The sequence below is a fragment of the Pseudorca crassidens genome, chromosome 5, assembly GCF_039906515.1.
Source record: "Pseudorca crassidens isolate mPseCra1 chromosome 5, mPseCra1.hap1, whole genome shotgun sequence".
NCBI lineage: Eukaryota > Metazoa > Chordata > Mammalia > Artiodactyla > Delphinidae > Pseudorca > Pseudorca crassidens.
The window spans coordinates 115,870,710-115,897,941 of record NC_090300.1 but is presented as its reverse complement, the minus strand read 5'-3'; positions in this window follow the sequence as shown (position 1 = coordinate 115,897,941).

The window sequence follows — 27,232 nt, the reverse complement described above, 5'->3', positions numbered from 1 at the left end:
GTGAATGGGTGGGTGATGGTGTGAATCCCAGTCTGAGTCTGAAAACCTGAGAATCAGATGAAGTCCAAGGACAGAAGAAGATGGATGTCTCAGCTCAAGCAGAGTTGGAATTCAATCTTCCTCCACATTTTTGTTCTATTCAGGCCCTTAATGAATTGGATAACACCTACCCACATTTGCAAGACTGATCTTTACTCAGGCAACGGATTCAAATGCTAATCTCTTTCAGAGAAACCCTTACAGACATACCCAGAAATTATGTTTTACCAGTTATCTGGGCACCCCTTAGTCCTGTCAATTTGACACATAAAATTAACCATCAAAATTCCTACCAAGTGTTGCTATCAGAACTCCATCTGGCACTTCTATTTTCACCTAGGCAGTCTAAGTCCTCTCTCCAGGTGCTACTTCTTTCCAACTTGATGCTGGTACCCATGCATAAAATGACAACAAAACTTTGTAGTAAAGGAGTCCCAAAGAAATACTATTGCCCCCAGTATTTGGTAACTAAACAGGTTGTTTTTCATAGACATCGCTTCTTAGGTTCCAGCAAAGAAACATAAGAACCTGTTTTCTTGAGTTTAGATCAAGAGATATAGGCTGATGATGGTACTATGCTGCATTTAGCATCACTACTCCACTTCCATGTCTATGGCTTTCCTGAAGACCCAAGCTCATTACATATGGCTACTTCTTGCCTGAAAATAATTGTACCGGGAAGCATATCAGAGTTAATGAAGATATGTAAAGTTCTGCCAAGTCTACTCTACTAGTGTTACAGACATTCATAGAAATGTGATTTCTATGTGATACCACACCAAAAAAAACCCCAAATACACGTGACATATAGTCCCCTTTGTCCTAAATATTCCATTCCTTTGCTCCTATCAACTTCTTAAATTCAGGCTATTATCATCCCTATATTTATACTCACTATTCTTGTTTTCAGTCTCTTGCTAGACTTGAATCAAAAAGAAACCTTACAGTCATCAGTCTGCAAAAAGAAATGTATTGATTGATAAGCTGAGGTATTCAGGCCACTCTGTAAAAAGAAAATTCCTAACATGTGGAGGGGAGAGAGGTAGTCCGTATATTCAAGTGTCTTAAAATTCAGGAGGGAAGTTCACTTCAACTGTTAGTTTCTACCCTTCAAAGAAAAGTGAACAAAGGTGTAGAAAATCAAAAAGGAAACTTTGTTCACACAGGGGAAGTGAGAATATATATTTTGTGTTCCTTTTGTATTCCTCTATTTGGCAAAGAAGCAATTAAGCAGGTGAGAGACAACCCCATGGAAACACAAACAGTAGAAGAAATTTGTCTAGAACATCTGTTTAAAATTTCTGAAGTCAGAAGATTAGAGATTGATAAAGAGAAATATTCTCTGTAATCAGTTTAACACCTGCTCACTGAATCCCCTAATGCTCTTTTACTGTGCAGTGTTCTCCAAATCATGGATAACTCTGTCAATCAGGAAATCACTTAAATGAGGCCAAACCATCTTGTGGCAAAAACAACAGCAATAAAAACTGCAGGGACCATGGAACCCTTGAACATTGAAGATGTAAAAAAAGAAGAAAAACACAGAGTTTCATTTCTGTTTTTTGCAGTCCTTACTTAAGTGTTCCTTGTCTTGCTAATTTATTTTCAACAGAAAAGATACATTGCATTTTTCTATTGAGACCCCTTTTTCCCTTTCTTTCGTGACATTCTACTAAGATATATCCCTAGGTTTATAAGTAAAATCTATAAGAGTAATATTTTCTTCATGTCATGATCAATGTGTACTCTTTTTTCTGTGATTCTAGTCTGGTGGCTCACAGTATCATTGTTATGTGAAACAAAGTAGTTAGAGGAGAAAAATGTTCAGCTATCAAAATTGATTTATAGTTAAAAACCATTATATGAATTTTAAAGACAACTTACAAATTAAAATTTACAGAATTCAAAATTTCTTTTTTTTGACAAATTGTTTATTAAAAAAATGTCATTCATGTTCATGTGACAGTTTTACTTATTTATATTTTCAATTTTAGTATAATGACTGCTGAAATTTCAGCATTCTGATGACTGCTGCTTTTGCCCAAAGATAAATATGAAATTATGTGTAAATATTTTTCTAACCTTGTAAATGCTTTGATTATTTTAATTCTGTTCAAATAATGGTTTATTTGTTTGGTTTTTCAGATACTGTTAACAAATGGTAACCAGACAACAATATAGAAACAGAAAATCTGTGTTGTCAAGATTTGAAATTTTAATAAGATTAAACTTGAATTTCATTTCTGACTCTATAAATAATTTTACTAATTTTCTTACAAAAAGGTATATTTACATTTGAATATCCTAAATTGACAGCATTTACAGTTTATGTTCAGGTATGAAAAGAAAATAATAGAAAACAGCAAAAGAAGTTTATTTTTTGCATAAATTCATGTTTTCATAGTTGTTTTAGTTGGTGGGACTACAAAAGATTGTTGTCTTTCATTGTAGGTTTTAAATAAATGTAATTTCTGAAATTCATAGAAATAGGCTCAAATAATGCCTGTAAGATAGGATTCCCAGTACAAGAAGGAATTACATTCTCTGTAACTAGTTGAGTCCTTCAGTTGAATAAATTTGGTTGTGAGTCAACTAACTGAACCTGATGTCAGAATCACTGTGTTCTGGTCATGGCACTGCTGTTTCATTTCTCTAAGTCCTATTTCATCAGCAGCAAAAGTGAGGAATTTAACTCAAGTTGGGTTTTATATCATGTCAATATCATATGTATTCATTTCCCTCAAGCTGTTCCTGCCAGACCATGTCCTATGGTGTGTGCTCAACATGGGCCCACAGATAACATGCAGAATGTCATGTTGGCCTACTCAACCATAGAGAAATCAGAATCCCAGTACATCAAAAACTCTCAGCGTTTTGAAAACTGATTGATCTAGAACGGGAACAAACATTACTGACCTATGCCTAAATTTGATGGTGACTGACAGTTCTACAATATTCCTGGCTGGCATCCCTGTTTAAGCTTATGAGTATACTGGACTGCTACCTGACCTCTGTTCTCTCTCCATCCTAACTTACACCCCAGAAGCCTTGCTAGGGCCTGCTTCCTGCCTCCACAATGTCAGTTTCCAGACATATCATTTATCAAGTTCTGATATAAAAAGACTCCTCACTTAGTTAAGGAGGAAAACTTGGATTGCATGTACTTCTATTGACCTTTCCATTTATTGACATTGCAGTTGGTAGCCACTTAATCAAAACTATGTCACGCCCTGTTTGGTCCTGATTATGTGTGCTTTACCTTACATAAGAAAACTTCATGGAGTGTAAGACGTTATTATGGAAAGAATAGTGGGAGTTGGGAGACCTTTTATCACCATCCATATTTTACCTCTTTAAAATTGAAATGGCAAAATGTAAGCCCAACCACTGTCACCTGTTGGTTTCTTCATGAGTTTAGGACTGTGACAGTGGCTTATTTTCTAGTCAAATCCTTAATTAGAATACAATTTTTTTAAAAAAGATACTACATTGCATATGTATTGACATTCTGCTTCATTTTTAGAATATCTCTACTCCTCACATAAATCTTTCAAAGTAGGTATTATCTAGTCATTTGAGGCTCAGAAAAACTAAGTAAATAGCCCTTAATTACAATGCTAGTTAGTGGCAAAGCTAGCATTCAGACCATATCCTTTTGTCTATAAAATTTGTGTTGTTTTCTACTACCTATTTTCTTCCCATTTTGCTTTAAAAGAAATCTATTTCTCCAGGCAACTGCAGCTAAAATTATCCACTACATATTAACCCCCCATCCCATTTTTAATAGTAGCTCTCTGTTGTCCGATAACTCTCCCTGGATATTGACTTAGTGGCTGATTTTTATTATTATTTAAAAGCATGTAACATTTCTTTCTGTTCCTTACCCATTTCTATAAGACAAGATCCTGACTAAAGTAGTCCTTCTGGAGATGGAGAAGAGAGAACCTCTGTTGAAACTAGCTGTCCCCAGAATTGTTCTCATACATGGTTAACTAGTAGGTATTCAATAAATATTTGTTGAAGAATCAATGAGAGATGGACCTAACAAAAATTGGTGCTTTATAAATAAAAGTAATTTTAGGGCACAATCAAACCTGTTTTCTTTATATTTACCCTTTGACAGATTAGGTCTGCCAACTGTAGAACATGAGAAAACAAACACATTGTGGGCTTGGGCAAGAAGCATGTCCCTATAATGTTTCTTTATATATTTAATCAATCAGATCAATTTTGGGTAACTGAGTTCTTTTCTTGGGTTACAAATTCCCTTAAGATAGTTCAACCTATAATGCATTTATATTTGTGTCTACAGCTTTATAAAGTGAATGCAAAAGATGCGCTCAGCTTCAGTGGAAGTGGAAAGGGAGCAGGAAGGGAAATGCAAGAAGAATGAGTATGTTATCTGGTTTCTTTCCATTTCTTTCACTCCATCATGATTAGATTACTTGATGGATTTTCTTTCTCCAAAGAATCTACAAAAGTTATCTTGAGAATTTCATGCAATATATATTGTTAAGCTATCAACAAAGCACTTAATATTATCCTTGAACCAAATGTAGGATAATGACTAACACTTTTTATAAATTGGCAAACATTACTATCACAGTAGTGTTTATAAAGCTTCAGTTACACGTATGGGAAAATTATTGTAGGATGATATATCTTGCAAGGAATAAACCAAGACAGACTTATCTGATTCAGATTTTGAACTAAATGCTAGACTCTGTGTAACAGTTGGTCTTAATTTATTTCTTTGGATGGACATCTTTCAAAGTATGTAGAAAAATCATTATTTATATAAGTGACTAAACAGGAGAATTAATGCTATCCATCAGCACTTATGAGACTTTCTAAAATCATGTCTTCATTCATTTACAATTACATAACCAGCATTAATAACATGTCACAGATGAAATATGTCACAGAGAAATAGAGCACTTTAGTCTTCACAGACATATTACTGTAGCCAAGAGATATAGATAATGTTATTCCACTCGAAGGGTGTATATACCACAGAGACTGCCGATTCAACGTTTTATTCATTTTACAATGAACAAAATTCCAAATTAGATTAACATGGGAATTTGGTATCATGCATACAGTTCTTATATTAGGCTTTTGAGAAGCTCTGCCTGTATTCTCAGTTGAAACCTGCAAACATGAAGTCCGCAGGACTTTAAGATTCCCTCACTGAGCAGGGAGAATGAGACTTCGGATCTCTGCCCAATAGACTGAACAGTAACATCTCAGTAGAGTGATGGTTATTACTCCTTATTCCAAAACACAGGGGGCATTTCTAGTGAATCACAGAGTAACAGTAGAGTGTGTTCACTGCTGCCCTGGCTCATGGGAAGATTTCCAGCTGGTTATTCTCATCTCTATTTGGTTTAGCCAATTAATCTTTTCTTTCATGGATGTACCCAGATCAAAACACACACACACACACACACACACACACACACACACGCACACGCACACACACACACACAAACTATACCCTGAAGAGACTTAAATGTCTAAGCATATTTTCCCAACTTGATTATATTCTCAGCTGCAGATTACTTCTAAGACCATTTTCACTCATTGTTTAAACAACAACCTAAAATTATTTAAGTGACTTAATACCACTTTCCAAATGCCAGGGGAGAATCAAAAGAAGTGAAAAATGTTTTCGTTAATGGAAACAAGTGAACATAGTAAAAAAGAAGCAAGGGAACAATTCTTATGGAGCATATTAGCAAATGTGTAATAGTTTAACCATAATTTTGAGGTGTGTGCATATGTGTATTTGTATGTGCGTAAATGCTTTTATAATGTAAAATAAGAATTGGTGTGGAGTTATGAGGGACTCAGCTAAAAAGCAACCTCAGTGAGATCTCTAAACACTGAATCTCAGTAGGTCCCACCTCATGATTCTTTATTTCAATTCACTCTTTCCTTTATTGTGCTGTACATTTTATAATTACTGGTCATTTCTCTCTCGTATGCCTCCCCCACTAGATTTTAAACTTCTTAAAGTCAGGGATTTGTTTTGTTCACTATGTACAACCTAGAGCCTAACAAAGTGCTTGTTGCAAATAATGCTTGTTAAGTGATCAAAGTAACAAAGATATGGAATTTAAAATTTCACAGGTTTTTTTTTTTCCTTCTTTATGCTTGCTATAGTTCAATTGAAGGTCCAGAATACTTTAAAAAAAAAAATCTTACGGTACTATGTGGGTAGGAAAAAAGATACAGCTGAAGCTGAAAAGCCATTTTTTAGGGAGAAAGTATTTGTGCTTTCTTTCATTAAGTATCCACAAATGTGCAAGGCTCTATGATAGATTCCAGGTAGAGAAATATGCCCTTGCCATACAATAGCCCATAACCAATTGGGGAGATTGACAGCTAAACAAACAATGTCAATATAACATGGTTCTCTGTTGTACGAGAAAGACTCTCAAGATACGATAGACATGTTTTCACAGAGATGACCTTTAGTTTTGGTAATTAATGTTGAGTAAACTTTTTATTAGTGAAAAGAAAGAGAAAACACTCCCTAGAAAAAGAGACAGTGAAAGGGCACAGCATGGTCAGGAATACAAAACAATTTAATGCAGCGTTTCTTGAATGTTCAGGATAGATGGGGATGAAAAGAGAAAAGAACAGAAAATGCTTGGTCCTCAGTTATATTTAAGGTGTTAATCTACTGTTTTCCATCTTCACCAAGATTATGATTAATAGCAATGATTTGAGTGGAAGCAAGTGGAGTTTGGATTACGATTTTAAAGGAGATTTTAGACTTCCATCATTGCTAATCTTAAAGAGCAGGACAATCAACCTCTTTCTATAATTTAGATCAGCTTGATAATGAAGAAATAGAATATATATTACTTTGAGGTCTTTTTCTTTCTAATTTTATAACACCTTATGAAAAAATAACTATTTGTAATTTACTGTGTGAAACTCAAAGTTTAAGACTATACTTCTGGAAATGTGGATTCAAAAACCTGAATCCTTATTACAATTGCTTTTCTATAGTTTACATTTACAGAAGATTGCAACTTTCTTACTAGAGCCCAAATATAAAATTTTACTTGAAATGAGTATAAGTATTCTTATTTCATTTATCACTTTTTACATGGTAAGTAAAAAACCCTGAATTTTCAGAGACAAGGACAATTGTTTCACTAATCCCCTAAAAGATGTCATGCTGCCATTTCTGTACATGTTTGGAAACTTTACATATACCTCTACATAATGAATCATTCACATACATAATCCATTTCTTTTTAAACTTTGGGATAAATAAGGATCACCCCAAAAATAATTTTAAAATTCACAATTTACTACATTAGAGAAAAATGCTGAGAGGAAAATATAATATTCAATAACTCAAGGCTAGACTTTAACCTGGTAGAAATAAGCAGAGACAACATGGAGAGGAACTGGGGCCCCCAGGGCCTGCACTGCAGGTTGGTCTTTCAATTGCTGCAATCCAGAGTGATGGGCTGTAGAATCATCACCAAATGGTTCTCCTATTTTTTTTTTTTCCACTGAGGAGATTAAAGATACCTCAAGTAATGTGCTCATGTTCTGTACTCTCCACATGGGAATTTTCATTACATCAGTTACTGTACTCCATGTCTCTCACATCATACACACACACATCTTACAAGGTGACCCTATCCTTCTTTCTTCCACACATCTCTCTTCTCCCACACTCTGCTTTCTATCTAAATTATTTTCTCATATCCACCAATCACTCAGAGCCAAATTTCTCAAGACACTTTATTTTCATTTCCTTACCATGTACGTTCAAATTTCTGTCTTTAAGGATATTTCCAAGAAACATAAAAGACACTGACATTTAAGTTTTCATTTAAAAACTTTTCAATTAGGCCTGTGTAGTGTCTGAGTTGCCCTGTCCTTATACAGTTCTAGAAATGTCCCAATTTTTACTCAAATAAGTATTCTCTGTTAAGTGTACCCATTTTGTTTATTACTCTTTCCCATTCAATTCTCTCTGCACTTTGCCCTTTATCACTTATATTGCTTGTTTTCCCTTCTCTTCTTTATTGGCTATTACCCAACAGCTCAAAATGTGAGCTCCCACTTTCACTAGGAGCTTCACATCTGTCCACACACACACACACACACACACACACACATGCAACACATGTTCACACACATCTCCCTTTCTAAACATTCTATCTCTCTCATATCTCTCAATTCCTCAAAGTCAAATTTCTCAAAAGACGCTCACTGTCACTATTTCCTTATGACCTATGGATTCCCTAATCCTCACCCCAATTCCTCTAATTACTTATCATTCAAAGGAAAACAGTGACCCACAAACTGAAAATCAATTCACTCCATGTCTCTGTAGCACTTTGCTAACTTCACCCCAATGCACACTCTTCCTTCACCTATACATTTCTGTGGGCTTCTAGGAAGCTCCCTGACCACTGGTGAGAAGCCATCTCTGTCTTTCCTTCATGGCCTTAAGAGAAGGTGGCATACAAGCTGGACTTTATTCCACTTAGGTTTCTCTACACTCTTCCCCTCCTTTCAGAGACCATGCCTACTGGAGGCTTTAGAGGCTCAAGTCCAAATTTCTGTAATTCTGCGGTAGTATTACAAAAATATCTGAGCAGAATCTAACCAAAATAACGTCATGAAAGAATCAATTGTTATAGCAGCTATGTTCTTGCTCAGTTTCTTTGTAATGACTCAGTTACTCAACCAAAATCCCCATCAGGAGAAATTTGAAAGATAGAACACTCTGCAGCTCCATGAACCTCTGTGATGACAATATATTACCTATAGTCTACCCCAGGTCATCTGTTAAAACAGAGGACAGGGTGCATGCCAATTTACCTGCTCTGAGGTGAAATGTGAGGAGTAAACACATAAACAAAACCAAGAACCTAAATAAGATCATCAAATGGCTTCCAGAGAAGAAACATACACTCTGAAGTATGGATGACAAGGAGGACTGACATCTAAGAGGAACTTTTTGTAACATTTTCTCTCGTGTCTTTGAAACAAATACCTATTTTTGAAACTTGATTTAAAAAAGCTTCTTTCCAATTTACATTCTAGAAATATGAGGTCTACAACTGATCAACTTATTATTACAGGGACAGTAACTTGATAGAGTATAGTCTTCCTCATGACCCAGATCACTGTGCAGGCAAAGAGCTATGCAGGTGGCTAGCACAATGGTGAAGATAAGTTATTTTGCTATTATTACTGAGCCTTTGTTCAAGATAAGAGGGTTTTTCGTTTGTTTTTACTGAAGAATACCATGAGACATTTGTTACAAACGCAACATGTAAAAATATTTTTCAGACATTGAAAAAAAATAACTATGCCCCTCTTTGACTCTTTAATGTCTCAAAATAATTAGGTTTCAATAACTAATTTCACTTCTGATAATAAAAATAAATATCTCCATTTTAAACCAATATGTACTATTATAAAATCTTTAAAATATCTCTTGTTTTTTATGTTTGTTCTTAAATTTTCTAGGTGTTTTAAACCAACAAGTAAACAGGATCACACTACGACTATAACAATGTAAGAGTAAAAGGCTACACAGAACGTTCTTCTTTCCCTTGGAAACCTGTATAGATTGCAGGAAAAAAGTGTACAGCTATTCATAATCATTTTTTAGTTGTCAAATAAGTTAGCATCACTATGGTTGCTCATGAGTTTCAATTAGCATAATAAATATCTTCAATATTATCTCAAGGAGAATTTTTTCTTTTGAAACTAATACATTTAAAAAAAATTCTCAAAATTACTTGGATACCATATCATTTAGACAAAATATGTAACACTACATAACTAGATCTTATTTGCATGTCCCTTTAATATTTGCTTATTAATGAATACTAATATTCTCTTTGCATGAGGAAATTATGTAATAAAAATATGAGATGCCTTTCTAAAACCATATAATCAGGGAATACTAGTATCATTTCAGGCTGAGTAAGTATGACTTAAGGCAATACTTAATTATTGACATGCTTAAAGAATATGTTCATAAAAGGCTTGAATTAAAGTGGTCAAAGGTGTGTGTCCATTTACTACTCTATGCACTCCAATTTTGATTTGATTCACTTGTCCACATGTTTCCACTGCTACTCACAGAATTCTCTTAATGTTAAAACATTTTAGTAAAAAAAAAATGTATATTTGCTTCCCACTAGTAAATAGTAAAAATTATTCAACTGCAGCTTAGTAGCTTATTAATATGGATTTGATCCAGTGGTATGGCTGTTTGACTACATTAAAAAGATTTATTGTCAAGTCTGATGTCATTGACAAATACTCTCAGCATTCTCTTGTAAATAATATGTATCCATTCTAGTTTATTCACTGGTAAAAGTAAGTATAGCACTTAAAAAGCATTTACATTTACACTTGAAAACCATGGACATTATTTGCTACTTTAAATTAATTTGATCCAATGTTGACTTCATTTAGCAATAACTATTTCTAGTTAAAAGACATGATTTCAATAATCATTTTAAAAATAATTAGATTTTAGGGAAATTGAGTATGACATGAAAGTTAAAAGAAGAGCTGTATTTTCCCTACTTTTGGTAACACTAGGGTTGGAAGACAGAAAAAGGTCAAATTTCAGGTGGGTCATAAAAAGGATTTTACCCAGGCACTGCGTGATCCATGTCATCCAGTTGTCTCCCAGTTGTAACAAAAGTCAAAAACAAATAAAATGGATATTAAACAAGGAAATAGTAAACCAATCTATTGATATTTGAAGACAAAGACATAACTTTTTCAACTTACTGAATATGTTAATGGAAGCAATTCTCCCTTTATATCTTTTTGCTGGGAGGGATGCTATACAGTTTTTTGTTTCGTTTTATTTTTTTACCTTACCAAAATTTACATTCTGTTCTCTCTGTGTATTTTGAAGACAAAAGCTATTTGTTTGGTCATTCAATGCCAAAATAGTAATGTGGTGGAGGACAATTTAATCTTTTGTCTTTTCTTACTCAATACCTATATACCTCTATTTCACTCCCTTATCTTCACTATTGCAATGCCAATCAGCAAAAAGGGGAGAATGAACTAGAAAGAGGTTGTCAACATGCAATTTCAAGACTATAAAGCTGCAACAATTGCTTCTTAGGATAAAATCTATCGAGGCAAAAGTAAAAAGGTTATAACTCTACTGGCTCCTTGAAGGAATATGAAAACAGAGGCTCTGTGGTCAGTTTACAGCATAGAAGGGGAAGTGAGGAGAACTCAAATTTGGCAACTCTGATTTCACTGTTTTTTTAGGGGAGAAAGTGTTGGTATCAAAGGACTTAAACCCTCAGTTCCTGGACAAGCATAAATGTATTGAAAATGATTCAATTAGCAACTCCAAACAATTTTAGATGTACCAAGCAACCTTCTAAATATCATTTGATTCCTCATGTTTTATTTATAATTGTAAATTAATAATTTGCAATTCTCATTTATTGAAGAAAACTTAAGTTGGGGCACAGTTTTCTATCTCAATATGTTGCTTAAGTGAGTCCTCTTGCCCTAGGCAAGGAACATGATCTGAATTGTGTTTAATAGATACTAATGTGGTGGTCTGAGCAAAATTCAACAGAGAAGGGAGAGACTGGGAACAGAGACCAGTTAAAAGGAGTAGTTTGAGACTTAGTAAGGCTGTAGAACTTGGGGAAATCAAATGGTTAGGTAAAGGATAAATGAAAAATGAAAGCACACAGGTAGCATGTAATACAGGACAAGACATAGGAGAGTAATTTATGAATAAAAATAGTAATCCAAATTTAGTGGTCCAGCAGTTAAGACTCAGCGCTTCCACTGCAGGTGTTGCAGGTTCCATCCCTAGTCTGGGAACTAAGATCCCTCATGTCACAAAGTACAGCCAAAAAGGAAAAAGAGAGTTTTGCTTTGTTTTGATATTTGGTTTGGTATGAACAACTTTCTAGACTGATAAGAAGAATAAACAAGGATTTTATAGATAATATTGGTGCAAAATTTTTTAAATGTTGTCTATTTTATATTAGAGTTTTTTAATATAAATTATTAATAACTGAAAAGAAAATTTGTTACTGTTTTCTTTCCATAGCAAAAGGAAAGGAAAGGGACCAAATAATTTTAACTCTTGCATTTTTTAGTCTACTTCTCTACTGACATAATAATAATTTGTGCACATTAAAATAATTATAATAATTTCAGAAATAGACTACCCTTTTTCAGATGTAAAGGAAGAATGGTGGTAAGCTACTAATTATTTTAATTAACTGAAGAATCTTAGAATATTAATTATAATTTTTTACAGTATATCTTTATCTCATTTTTTAAATCAAGTGATGACAACCTTAGGTAATGGGTACACAATTAACTCCTCATTTATTTGTCTCTCAGGGCATACTTCAACTCTCCATATATCAACCTAGGTTACTTTTTTGTTTTGCTTAATTAAGTATCAGGTTTTAATATATTTTTAGTGTCCATCATGTAACTGCATGAGCAAACTGGAATTGCTGACAGTCATTAATTCCTTCATCAGACTCAAAGTTAATTTTATCTGCTATTGTCTCACCAAATAATAAATATAATTAGAATCAAATGTAACAATAAATATATACTCATCTCTTCCATTCAGGACCAACATTTTAGAGAGACTAATATTAAGAAATGATTTGGCTTTCATTTTTAAGATTGTACTAATTCAAATTATTAGCCTGTGTACACGTGTACCACATAAACAAATGAATCATCTGTCTTTCTCATCCATGTACCATTTTATTTTATTTTATTCTGAGTAATCACTAAAAAAATTAGAATGAAACCTGTAACTTCATTTCAAAAATAACAATATACTAAAATGTGGGAACACTGAATACAACTCAGAACTGGATGGGCAATAGGGTGGGTAAAGGAGGGAAGTGAAGCTGCATAAAATATAAGTGAAGACAAAGTGATAAGTTGAATTGATTAACTTCAAAATAAGAAGCAATTCAGTACTATAGAATATACAGTATGGATCAAAGAACTATTTTTCTGGATAATAGAATAATCATTCTGCAGAAAGACTATTCTTTAAATTTCATTTGTGGTGGAGGTAAGACACTTCCATTGCTAATGATTTAGAAACATCATTCTTGTACATCTTGTGTACAGTGAGCAAATCCAAATTTCCATGAATCTCAAACATTAAGGAAAACATAATTGCAATCCAGTTTGCATAATGAAATATAAAAGAGCCATATAATTGTTATCTTAAATTTATAAAGATGTACCATAGGGGCAGAAAAAAGTACTTAAAATTCATATAGAATGACCCCAAATAACCAAAGTAATAATTGAGCAAAAAGAATGAAACTGGAGGCTTCACACTTCCTGATTTCAAATTATATCACAAAGCTATAGTAATCAAAACAGTATACTACTTGAATAAAAAACAACACATAAACCAAAGGAACAGAATAAAAAGCCCAGAAATGATCCCACTCATATGTGGTCAACTGTCCTTGACAAGGGAACCAAGAATACAAAATGGGGAAAGGATAGTCTCTTCGATAAATGGTGTTGGAAAAACCAGATGTCCACATGCAAAAGAATGAAATTGGAACCATATCTTACACCACACATGAAAATCAACTGTAAATGTATTAAAGCCTTAAACATAAGACCTGAAACCATAAAATATCCAGAAGAAAACAAGGAAAAAACTGCTTGACATTGGTCTTGACAATGATTTTTTGCATTTGACAACACAGACAACAAAAGCAAAAATAAACAAGCAGAATTACATCAAGCTAAACAGTTTCTGTACAGCAAAAGAAACAATCAACAAAATGGAAAAAACAAACTACAGAATGGGAAAAAATATTTGCAAACCATATATCTGATATGGGATTAATATCCAAAATATCTAAGAAACTCCTATAACTCAATAGCAAAGCAAACAAATCACCACCAACAACAACAAAAACACATAAAAAACCCCACATAGCAACAACAACAAAAAAACCTAATTAAAACATAGGCAAAGGAACTGAACAGACATTTTTCTAAAGAAGGCATACAAATGGACAACAGATATATGAAAAGGTGCTCAGCAAATCAAAACCACAATGAGATATTACCTCATACCTGTTAGGATGGCTATTTGACTATTAAAAATAAAAGTGGGGGAAAGGGGGTAGTAACAAGTATTGGCTAGGATGTGGAGAAAAGGGAACCCTTTTCCTTGGTAGTAGTGTAAATTAGTATAGCCATTATGAAAAGCAGTATGGAGGTTTCCTCAAGAAATTAAAAGTATAACTACTATATGATCTAGCAATCCACCTCCTGAGTATTTATCCAAAGAAATTGAAATCAAGGTTTTGAAGAGATATCTGAACTCCCATGTTCATCACAGCATCATTCACACTAGTCCAGATAGGAAACAACTTAAGGCCCACAGATTGATGAATGAATAAAGATGTTGCATACACATACAATGGAATATCGTTCAGCCTTAAAACAGAAGGAAATCTTACCATTTGTGACAGCATGGATGAACCTGGATGACATTATGCTAAGTGAAATAAGCCAGAAAGAGAATTACAAATACTGCAGGATCTTACTTATATGTGGAATCTAAAATAGTCAAACTCATAGGAGTAGAGAGTGCAGTGGTGATTGTCAAGAGGCGGGGAGAGGTGAAAATGTGGAGATGATGGTCAAAGGGTACAAAGTTTTAGTTATGCAAGATAAATTCTGGGGATCTATTATATAGCATTGTGTCTGTAACTAACAATACTTTATTATGTACTTAATATTTTCTAAGATGGTAGACATTACATTTGTTGTTCCTACCACAAAATGATAATAAAGAGGGTTGGAGGAAAATTTGAGAGGTGATGGATATGCCTAAGACCTTAATGGTGGTGTTGTTTTTACAGGTGTATATTTATCCAAATTCATTGAGTTGTATACATTAAGTATGTAGAGATTTTTGCATTTCAAAAACAAAATAATAAATAAATGAATGTTTTAATTAAGGGTGCTAGTTTAATATAGTAACTTTATTAGGGCTTTGTGTGGGTTGTAGTTGAAGAGGTTAGAGAGAAATGATTTTAGGCTAGTATACAGGGTTCTTCAAGTTTTCTGAAAGATAGATGAAATACAACATATTTTTTTCAGTTTTCTATTCCTGGGCACACTTCATTTATTTTAACTTTCTCTAATATAGCTGAGGCTTAATGTAGAATACATAACTATCACATGTCCTTAAATGTGATTTTTATAGGCATTTTGTGATTAATAGAGGGATGTATCACATCTGTGGAGATGCTGGTGAAGGGTTATTGTTTGAAAAGGATATCCTTCATTTTTATAATAGAAGAGGAATTAAAAGTCTCAAAAGTCTTCTAGTAATATGTAAATTTTTGGTGTTGATGTTAAATTAGAGACCTTATTAGATTTGGTTTTACACATATGTTAAGATTTCAATGCTTTTCAAGTTTTCTTGCAAAATGATTGGTCTTAAATACCCTTTCCATGGCTGACAGTACTCACTAACCACATACTGGGCCCTGATGGTCATGTTCATTACTCTGTTTGATCTCCTACCCTGCACCTTTTCTTCATGACAGCGAGGGAGTTGGAGCTGTGGTTGCTAGGAATATGTCTGGAAGTGGTTCTTATTCTTGATGTTTAGCAGTAAAATAACTTAAAAGAGGAGAGACTGAACCACCTACATATATGAAACAGAATTCAAACGAAATAAGTCCTCAACTCCAGCAGTACCCTCTCCAAGACCACATGGAATTAGTGAACATGTGACAGAGGGTAAATCAGATTATGAAGAAGCAGTCTTAACTGATTGTAATTATCATTTTACTTTTGTGAAATTTTACAAAAATAAATGACCATGAGAGTGCATTGCTGGAACTCCTCTCTGGTCCTAGAAAGGGGCCAGCATAAGTGGAATTAAGCTTCATTAGCACCATAATAAATGTACCTCTGTGCCCCAGCTGAACATAGCTGCACTATGAAGCAAACAGGAATGAAGAACTCATGGGGAAAATGACAGCTGAAAGAAGCAAAGCTCGGCTTAAAGAAGAGAGCTTTAAGAAATGCAGCCAGTGACCCTGGGGGCAGAGACTGAGCATGAGCCTCACAGTTTAGGCATTTCAACTTGCCCTCCTTTGCAAAATCACTTGAGTGACTGTGACATTGGAATTAGTGGGAATCACTTCACTTTACAGATATTTATTGGGTGGCTATTATGTTCAATTCACTGGCTATTTTTCCTCAATCTATATAGCAGGTTAGGGTAATGAGATTATATATTACATAGATTATAAAAACAAGGGCCTACGTTATGAGAGTAATAAAACATAAATTAGGTGTGACAGAGTTGATTTAATGGAGGAAATTATTTTATCTATTTGAGAGGATCAATTTTCCAGTAGTATATAAACTTTGAGGGGTCTTGAAAGTTAAAAGGTTTAAGAGAAGAAAATCCAATGAAGATAAGAGAGGCCAACATGAGTAAATTTGTTTTGGAGGTTAAAATTCACAGGGATATATATAGCCCAGCATGCAAGATTTTTTGACAATCTCTGAGCAAACATTCCTATGCCGACTTCCTATGCCACACTGGTATCTCCCAAACATATGGCTCACCTTCAGACTTCTGTGTCATTCACCTTCAGTTCTACATGCCAGGAACACCCCTGTCCATTCACCTCTGCCTGGTTACCTCCTATTCATGCCTCATATTCCATCTCAGTGTCGCTCTCCAGTAAACTCCTTCTGCCTTGTCCATAGCATAATAAATTACTCTTCCCTATGTATCTTCCTAGCATTTTGTATACCACATTTTATGTCTAACTCTGCCTGCTAAACTGAAGTCATTGAGGTTTGGAATAATGATCCATTCTTTTTGTAACCTCTATGTGCTTAACATAGTTCTTTAAGTTCAGAAGAACTTGATAAACATTTGATGAATGAATGAAGGAAGAGAATTTTAAAATATGCCATGGTCTGCCAATATCCCTGAAGGGTCTTCTTTCCTTGCTGTTTTATTTGTGAGAAAAATAGCTGTTAAACTCATTCTATTTTACATTGTATTTTACTAAAAAGAAACAAGAAAATACAAACTTACTAAAAAACAAAGAAACAAATATTGAAGTGAGTTTTATGTATATGTATAGATATATATTGATACATGTATACATACACATATATATATATATAGAGAGAGAGAGAGAGAGATATGTTTGAAGGCCTAAAGAAAATATGCATCAAGAACACATTGCTCATAAACTAAGGGAATAAAAATGTATAAATCTGTTGAAATTGCTAAATACTCCAAATTCTCTGCCTCATCCCTATTCATTGACTTGCATTTTTATTACCATTATGAAAAGAATAGGAAAGTAACAGTGATTTTTAATATAGTCTGCCTAAATGTGCATGTTGATTGCTTTCCTTTCCAAGGTCTATAATGATTTAAGGCAGGGGGAAAAATTTGATTGCTAAGTTATGGTCAACTGCATTACGTGATGCACTGAGAAGTTCAAAATAAGGTTGATAAAACAAACTATACTGAATTCTATCCCCTCCCCCCCCAAAAAAGAGAAAACCTTCCATTTTACTGGAACTACTAGGTCTCAATGTGCAAACTCTTATGAAAGTGAGTGCAAAGTGGAAAATACAATTTAAGTATCAGCTATAGTGCATTGAGTTCCTTCTCCTGAAAATTGGAGAAGATATAACACATTTTTTTTCAATCTATGCAAGAAACAACAGAAAATCATTCAGTGGTCAGAAGGAAGGGCTTTCAGATATCCAGCAGGCTGGCTTTGGATTTCTTAATATTATTACATTATTTTCTTCTTGCTAATTCAAATTCAAATGTAAAACTTCATATAATAGTAATAATGTAATGGAGCATGCATTATAACTAATATGTAAGATACTCTAAGTATTACAGTTATTATTACAAGTGTAAATTCTTAGAACAATATACACAAATGTTCACAGAAACTTTTTATACTTACTAGGTAAGAGGCAACATTAATTTTGTGAACAAATTCTGTTTCACATTGCTCATACCACACCTTGAACCCTTAGCAACTTTATTTCTACATTTCCCCAATTATTTTTTCATGTAACTGGGGGATGTCATGTTATTTAGTCTTAATCTTCTCATTGAAGATTTGCTTCCCACCTGAGTAGTCTGTGTTTTTTTTACAGCTTCTAGTGCCCTTGGGGGGAAAAAAGAAATGTCAGTCCTCTGACAGCCATAATTACTCACCTCTACCTCCTAGGAGCCATAGATTTTCCAGGGCACTACCCTCGCCCACAGTGTGCCAGAGCAGGAAAATGTAAAGGGAAAGTCCTATTCCCAACTCTTTCATCAGCACTGAAATCTACAATGTATGTGCCTTTAGTTTCCAATGTATTCATCTTAGATTCACAAGTTCACTCAGTAAACCAGCTGCCAAACCTCAAATCTCTATAATGTAGCTCAAAAAAAATGCCTCATATCAAAACCAGCAGAAATATCATGTTCTTCACTGTTCTTGTTTCCACTATCTTTCTTCTCAGACTTTGGTACACACACACACACATACACACACACACAGACACAAAAATTTTCAAGTAGATAAAAACTTTAACACCTAAAAACATTTAAAAAATCTTACTTCTTTTTTCACTCCAAACAAAAATCTTTTTACCTGCCAACACATGCAGATATTACTTGGAAAATTTGCCTATCCGCCAATTCAGTAAACAGCCCCTTCAACCACACCTGAGTTTAAGTTAATATGACTAACTACATATTTCTCATGTTGTATTCTAAGAACCAAAGGCAAAACTGTATTATAATTTATACATATTGTCTTTTATTTGTAATATTATTGAGTTATTTTTACATAAATCAGCAAAAAATAATTTTAAGTGAATGGGTAGTTCCAAGAGATAAGAAATTCAAGTCTCACTCATATCAGTATTTATAACAACTACCACATGGGGTTTATTAAAGGATTAATGAGTTAATATTCACAAAGTACCTATAATAGTGTCTGACCACAGTACATGTCATATATATGATAGACACAGCTATAGTCTGGTTTGTTTTGGTGAAATGTGCCTGGAGGTAAATAGGTAAAAGGAAAATAGAAAAACAGAACAAAGCACTATACTTCCCAGCCTGATTTGTTTTATTTCTGTATGTTCTTTAATATCACTCCTCCTGTCTAAAGTCTTTGAACTTGCTCCGTCATACATCCTCCCATAGTTCAGATTCAGGCTTTCAATGGCTGCATCATGACAATGTTTAGAATATTGTTTATGCAGCTACAGTCACCCAGTTGCTTCTTTCACTTCCTTATCACCTTATTCTAATTATGACATTTTGTATCTGGCGTTTTTCATAATTCTCATCTCAGGTAGCAGATGACAGCCATTTGTTGCTGTTTTTCTGATTGTTCTTTGTTTTTAGAATACCCCACTTCCTCTCTAGCCTCTGACTTCAAGGAGGTGATCTGAGTTATAGCAAAAGATTTTTAAGCAAACTTATACTTTAAAAAAAGCTTTAAAAATTTAAGTTGTTCAGTGGTTGCACTAGTTTACAATTCTACAAACAATGTAAGGGAGTTCCAGATGATCTGCATCTTCTATGTGGACAAATCAATCTCATATTTTTAATTTTTGATATTTTTTTTAATCACACTATTATGTGGTATCCATCACTGCTGAGAGTTTGGAGTAGATGTGGAACCTCAAAGTATAAACTTGAACAAAAGCCAAGTCTGTAATAAATGCAGGTTGAAAAGAGTTATTTTTATATTGAATAATATTTACTAATAAACTGTGCAATTTTCCCCATCCTTCTTTTGAATAAGTTGTTCCATAATTGGAAAATAATAAGCATAATTTTTCTCTTTCTTCATGAAAATATTTTCAAATCTGAGAAATTTCTGATTTATTTTTTTATTCAAAGGCAATTCATTTTTCACATTGGATGACCAGAATCCTGTGTGATATATATTTGCATATACACATAATAATATCATGCCAAAGATTCATATACTCATATTTAAGAACTGTGAAGAAATTAACTCAGAACTTTTTACCTGATGAGTACTTAAAAATGGTGTAGTCTTGACATAGAATGTGAGTGAAAATAACAGGTAAATAAACCAAATATTGAAAATTGAGCTTGAAAACTGAAAATTATTTAATTAACTCAAATACTTGAAAAAGGTCTTGAACAACTTACATAGTTCCTTTCAATTGACTTGTAAACCTTTCTGGTATTTTCTACTGAAAATTCTCACTTCTTCAAAACATATCTTGATATTATGTACTGGGGTTTTGTAGTTATAAATGTAATTTTATATAGCAACATGCAAGTACAAATGTAAATATATGCTTTTGATGTAGTTTCATTTTCTCTCATAGGAAGTTACGCTAAAACAGGTCATGAGAAATCCAAATCATTTCTTATTGGGGTTTAAGCATGAAATAAAAATTGTATCACATACACAGAATTATTATATAGTAGATCCCACCAAGCTATCTGCAAACTTGCAACTAAAGTCACTGACATTGCCTAGGGATGAGTAGTCCCCATGAATGATCTTAAGTTATCTCCAACACAACGTGTTTAGCAGGTCTCAAAAGCTTGATACACTCATCACCTGATCTGTTTTGTTTAGTATAGAAATAACGAATTCTTCCTTTGAGTCAAAAAGGAATTCCCTCAATTTGATTTCAAGGGATTTTATGATTTTTATGAGCTTGAATGCACAATAGGATTCAGGAAAGGAACAACACAGAATTCTGTGCATATGTCCTTGTATGCATGAAAAGAAAATTTATACTAGATACAGTTATATCAAGCCAATTCTTTCCTAAGACAATGATTTCATTTGTAAAGGGACAGGAGAAAAGGGAGAGTAATTACAATATTCTGTGATACAATCTAATAACAAAAAGGATACTACATCAGCAGTGATGAAAATAGCCATCATTTCATTTACAGTCAAGTGATATATAGAAATGTATTAGTAAACTTTTCTTCCCAAATATTTGTTGGTAATTTTCTTTATTGTTTTCCTAGTTGATTTAAGTCCCCTGATGGTAATTCAGTTTGATATATATGAATCTTTTTTTATATATACTACCAAATAGGAAAGTACCATAGGGTGTAGTTTCCTTCATGTCCATGAAAATGTTAGAAGACTGATATATTAATTTCTATTATTTCCCAGAAAACCCCAAACAAACAGACAAAAAGCAACCTCTCATGTAGTTCTGGAATAAAACAAAACAAAATTAAAGTAAGGTTTTAATACTGAGTGGCCAGGTTGAATTCATGAAAGTCTAAAGTCACATTTTTAATTAAAAATATAAATACATACACCAGTCTTTCTTTTTCAGTTTGGGAAAAGTGCCAGGCCAACAATATACAATCACTACATTGAAAAGATTTAGATCTCTTCCCTCTGGGTCTGATTCTCTTTCAGTGTGAAAGGAATATTAGTTCCTCTATAACTTGTACTTGTGTGATAATGGCAGAAAGCTTTACTTTTAAAATATATTTACCTACTACAGAGGATATAATGTGAACACCATAAAAAGTGAAGCTGAAATCCAGGGTATTATAACATCATCTATAAATGAAAAGATTTAGCTTGTGACATTGTATAGTCTGAATGTACTTTGTTTACAAGTGGTCAAGGAAGCCTATACTTTTTAAAGAACTATTTAAGAGTTAAAACACATCCAGTTGTGAAATTTTTGAAAGTCAGACCAGGTAAGGGGAATAACAACTGCCACAATGTTAAAAATATTCTTATATTTTATATATAGAGTTCTATTTTGTCAAGTAGAGTAGGATGCCCCAGTTGGCAATCCCAGGGAAGGACTCTAAATATGTCTGCCCACTGCACCTGGGTATTGGAGTCACCAAGCAAAACAATACAGTCAAGCACTGCATGGAACAACGCTTTGCTTAAATCAGGGAGACAGAGCAAGATAAGCTTCAGTAATGTTTGTGGGTTCCCCTATGGCCGGCTAGTCTCTCCCAGCAAGTGCCGCAGGGCGATTTGCTTATGGGCAGCCCTATTATTGGGCAATGGAACCCAGTCCATTCCCTGTGGAGGACAGATATAACATTAGGGTTGGCCAGGTGCCATATGACACACATGCTCCAAGCAGAGACAAAAGAGCTTTCACTGACCTTGAATCAGGGAAAGATATTCCCACACAATGTGATAAACCCAGCACAGGCTGTGTGGGCTCTTTATCTCTTGCTAAGGAAGTGTTCCAGGCCCAAGGTCCATTCATAGCTGACTAAGTGTGGGCCGAGAGATTGTATGCAAGAGACTGTCTTTTCCAACGCATTTTGTGTTAAAATTTTCACAGATCTCTACACCATTTTGATTGTCATTATATTAATTAATTTCGTAGTTCCTATTTCTTTGGCAGAATGTGCATAAAATTATCTGGATTTGGTATTATCTGTACAAGCAGGAGTAGATATTAAAATTTGCTGACACAAGTATTTTAAAAATTAAGGATATATTTATGTTTCTTGGTTATGTTTTCCTACAAAATTCCATTTTATGTGATTTTTCAAATTATTGGCAAAAAGGTTCTCATTATTTTCCTTTTTATTAAAGTCTCTGTTATACCTCCAGTTATATTCACTTTTTATTTTCAGTATATTAGTATTTTCCCTTCTGTACTTTATTATTGATGAATCCATTCAGAATTTGCTTTCTTTTAGTATTCATCAAAGATTTAACTTTGAACATTGCTGACTTACTTGAAATACTCTTTCTGTTTCATTAATCTTTGTCCTTGTTTTTATTAATTTCTTTTCTCTAGATAGTTGAAACTTGTTATGCAGGTTTTTTTTTAGAAAAAGATTCTTGTATTAGAAATGTCTTTTCCTAATTGGTAGTTGAGGTTTTACATTTCTCTGTAAGTACCTATTGACCTGTAACTCACAAATGAACTATATAGCATTTTCATTATTGTTCAGTTCTAAATGTGTTCTGATTTGCTTCATGATTTCATTTTTACCTACAAGTATTTTAATTATGACTCTTCTGCCTTTAATTTTTTACAAAAAATGGATTTGTTAAAACATCTTGTGATTTATAAATTATTACATTAAAGGTGGAGCTTCTGGTCTGTATATATAATTCATTTATGCTTGCTAAGAATAACTTTATAGCTTTGTATATGGTCATTTTTGGTATTTCATGTATGCTTGAGGACGAGATGCATCTTATATTTGTTAGATACAAGTTTATATATACCCACGAAGTTTTTAGGTAAAATTTTCTACATTATTACTAATTTTTCTAATTTTGTAGATTGTCTTTTATATCCCTAACAGTTTTTTTTAAATTTAGTTGATCAGTCAACTAACAAAGATGTGTTAAAAATCTCTTACTGTAATCATGCATTTGAACATAACATATTTTAATTCCATCAGTGTTTTCATGTGTTTTGAATATATGTTATATGATTCATATGAGGTTATAATACTATATAATTTTCTGGTGAAATTACATAGTTTGAATTATGAAGCCCCAGAGCTTATTTTCCCCCAAAGTCTATTTTGTCTAACATTCTATCTCTTGTTGTGTATAAAATCACCCCCAAACTTAGTAGCTTAAAATAACATTGACTTTGAGCACAAATCTTCAAATTGAGCAGTTTTCAATGGGAACAGCTCATTCCTGCTCCACTTGGTGTCAACTGGGTGGCTTGAAGCTTGGGAGCTGGAATCACCTGAAGTTTTCTTTATTCACATTTCTGGTGGCTGATGCTGGCTGTCAGTGTTTGGTAGAATCACCAACTCACAGCCTCTCATGGCTTGGGCTTCCTTGCATGATGGTGGGTGCAAGTACAAACATCCTGATAGAGAGATGGTGTTATTTCCAATTTATTTCAATTTTCAGGTTCCCAGGCCAGAAGGTGGGCTTTTCCCCAAGTATTCCCACTGCAGCTGCATAAATTACCCAGCAGAGAAAAGAATGCACTTGAATTGCCGCTTATCTAGCCTCCTTCATACAAGCTCATGCTCCCTGCCAGGGTTGGACTGCTTCTCTTCACTTTTAAGATTTTTCAGGTAGTTGCTTTTTGTATCCAGGTTTTATATTTTATTTTTCAGGGAGTACCATCTGGTAAGTGGTTATTCCATCACACTGAGAAGCAGAAGCTACAAAACCTGTAATAAGTGTATGTGACAAACAAAGGTGGCCTATGGGAATTTTTTTTTAACTTCTGGATTCTCAATTCTATTGTCTATATGTCAATTCATATTGCAGTACCACACAATATTGATTGTTATAGTTTTATAGTAAGTTTTGAAGCTGGAAGTATAGTTAACATTTGAAATTAGGAAATGAGTCCTCCAATTTTGTTCTTCTTTATTATGATTGTTTTGGCTCTTCCAGGTTCCTTACATTTCCATGTGAATTTTAGAATGAGCTTGTCAATTTCCCTATAGTCAGGAGATTGGCCTGGGCTCAAGGCTTGAACTTGTGCTCCCTCAGGCAACATGTAGTTCAGTTATCTTGACTGGTGAATCTTGGTAAGATCTCCATGTTAAAGGGGCATCTGTGAGAATCCTTTGAGTACTTTGAGAAGTGAGTTGTAAAATATCTGTTAGATATTGTAGGGCACTCCTAATCAAGGAAAACTTTTGCTATATTCTCATTTTGTAACACACTAGAGTCTGAAAATAATGTAAATTTAAATCCCAAAACAGTACAGGGATAAGCCTCAATTATAAATTTTCAGGGGAGATTTTGTTTTCTGCTTACAGCCCATACAAAGACAGACAAGTTTCTTGGTCATGTTCTTTTGATGATTTCTATTTTTAATTCCATTCCTTCACTGAGGATTTGACCTTCAAAGACCTCCATATTAGATAGTGTATCATTTTCAACTTCCTCCATGGCAGTATCACCTGCTGTTTTTGGCTCTTAAAATCCAACCTCTTGTTTCCTGATATTAGCAAAAGTCTCCAGGACAGAAATACCTTTAGTGTTAGCTCACCACTCTTATTTTTTAGACCATTTTAATTTTTTGATCCCAAGAACTTTTCTTATTCTCTCATGATCTAAAGTGTTCTGTAATAGAATGTTATATTATATGTTTAAGTATTTTTAGATATATTCTCAGGATACATCATTTTACCTACTGCTTAAAACAGAATTAGAGCACTGGTTTAAATATTTTTTCCAAAACATTTTATTGTGCAAAACAAGGAGCTGCCTTACAATATCTCTGGGTGGTGGGTGAAACTAGACTCCAGCAGGAACCATGTTCCTGCCTATCTCTTTTCCTTGCCCAATCCTGTTTTCCCAATCATTTTCTCTTGAAAGCTCTCCATTAATAAATTACATGCACCAGAATTCCTGTCTTAGGCTTTTCTTTTAGAAACTCCTAAGTAAGACAGTACATGACTCCAAATCATGACTCTGATTTAAACCTTTTTAGTCCTTTCCTCTTCATGAAAGGAAGTAAACCTTAGGTATCAGAGAGAATTATTGATTAATGCTACTAAGTCCTTCTAAAAAACCATGAGTTTTCCACACAATGGGGTATGGAAGTATACTTCACCCATGGTGGGGTGGAGGAAATAGTGGAAGTTTGCTGAAAAATAAGTATCAAGCTTCATCTGGAAGTTAGTCTTATGTGGAGATGGTGCAAAACATTCCAAATTAAGATGGAAATGTTAATGGAAGGAAACTGGCAATATTAAAAAACACAGACTGTTGCACATCTAAACGTTCAAGGGCTTGGAAGAATTCATAATGACTGGAATTCCTTTTTTTTCTTTTCTTTTCTTTTTTCTTTTCTTTTTTTTTTTGGTGTCTCTAGTCAGCTTGCTAATGGTAGACTGACAAGAAGGGGCTTGTGATACTGTGATTTATAATAAGAAATATATATTTGGTCTTCATCCCCATTCCTGGCACAGATCTCCTAAAACCCTACAAATTTCCTTAGCAATGAGAGCACTAAAGATGAGAGTCTTTCATTATTCATAGCAAGCCCCTTCAAGCACACCTGAGTTTAAGTTAATTAGGTGACTTTTGAAAAGCTCCTAGACAACCGCAGAGTGTAGGCTGATTGCCAGGAGAACCAACCATGTGATTAGAGCATTGGAAATTTCAGCCCTACTCCCCACCTCTGGGGAGAAAAGAGGAGTTATAGGTTGAGTCAATCATCGATGGCCAGTGACTTAATCATGCCTACATAATGAAGCCTCCATAAAATCACTAAAGCATAGAACTTAGAGCTTCCAGGTTTCTGAACAAGTGGAGGTACTGGGAATGTGACACACCTGGAGAGGGCATGAATCTCCACCCCCACTTCCCACATACTTTGCCCTACACACCTTTTCCATTTGGCTGTTCCAGAGTTACAGCCTTTTACAATAAACCAGTAATCTAGTAAATAAAATGTTTTCCTGAATTCTATGAGACATTCTAGCAAATTATTGAGCCAGAGGAGTTCATACAAACCTCAGATTTATAGCCAGTTAGTCAGAAGCACAGGTGACAACCTGGCTTTTCAACTGGCATCTGAAAGTGGGAGGACGAAGTCTTGTGCACCTGAGTCCTTAACCTGTGACCTCTGTACTAACTCCAGGTATAGAGTGTCAGCACTGAATTGAATTGTAGTCCACCCATTTGGTGTCCAGAGAGTTGCTGAATTGGTTGGTGTAGAGAAAAACAACCCACATGTCAGGTGTCCAAATTGTTCTATGTGTAATAGTACAGAAAAACAGTGTTTTCCACTTCAGAGTTTTCGCTAGCCAACAGCTAATCAACTCACTGTGATACAGAAACCAAAACTTATACTTTCCCAATGGTCTACAGGTTATTTTTTCTCCTGTCCCTATTAAAATTGAGTTTTTATATTCAATCTGTGATAATAACTGTTTCCCTTTTATCCTTTCCTTACTTTTTATTCTCCTCAAATTGCAAATGGTTCAGTCATCTTTTAAACAAGTTTCTTACGTGACAAGAGCCCTAAATGGAGTGTCAGGACAAATTCATTTATATTATTGAAGTAAACAAATATCAACACAGCACAGTCTCACAACTTGTAATCATTTGCAGACTTTAAAAACCAAAAATCAGGGACTTCCCTGGTGGTCCAGTGGTTAAGACTTCAC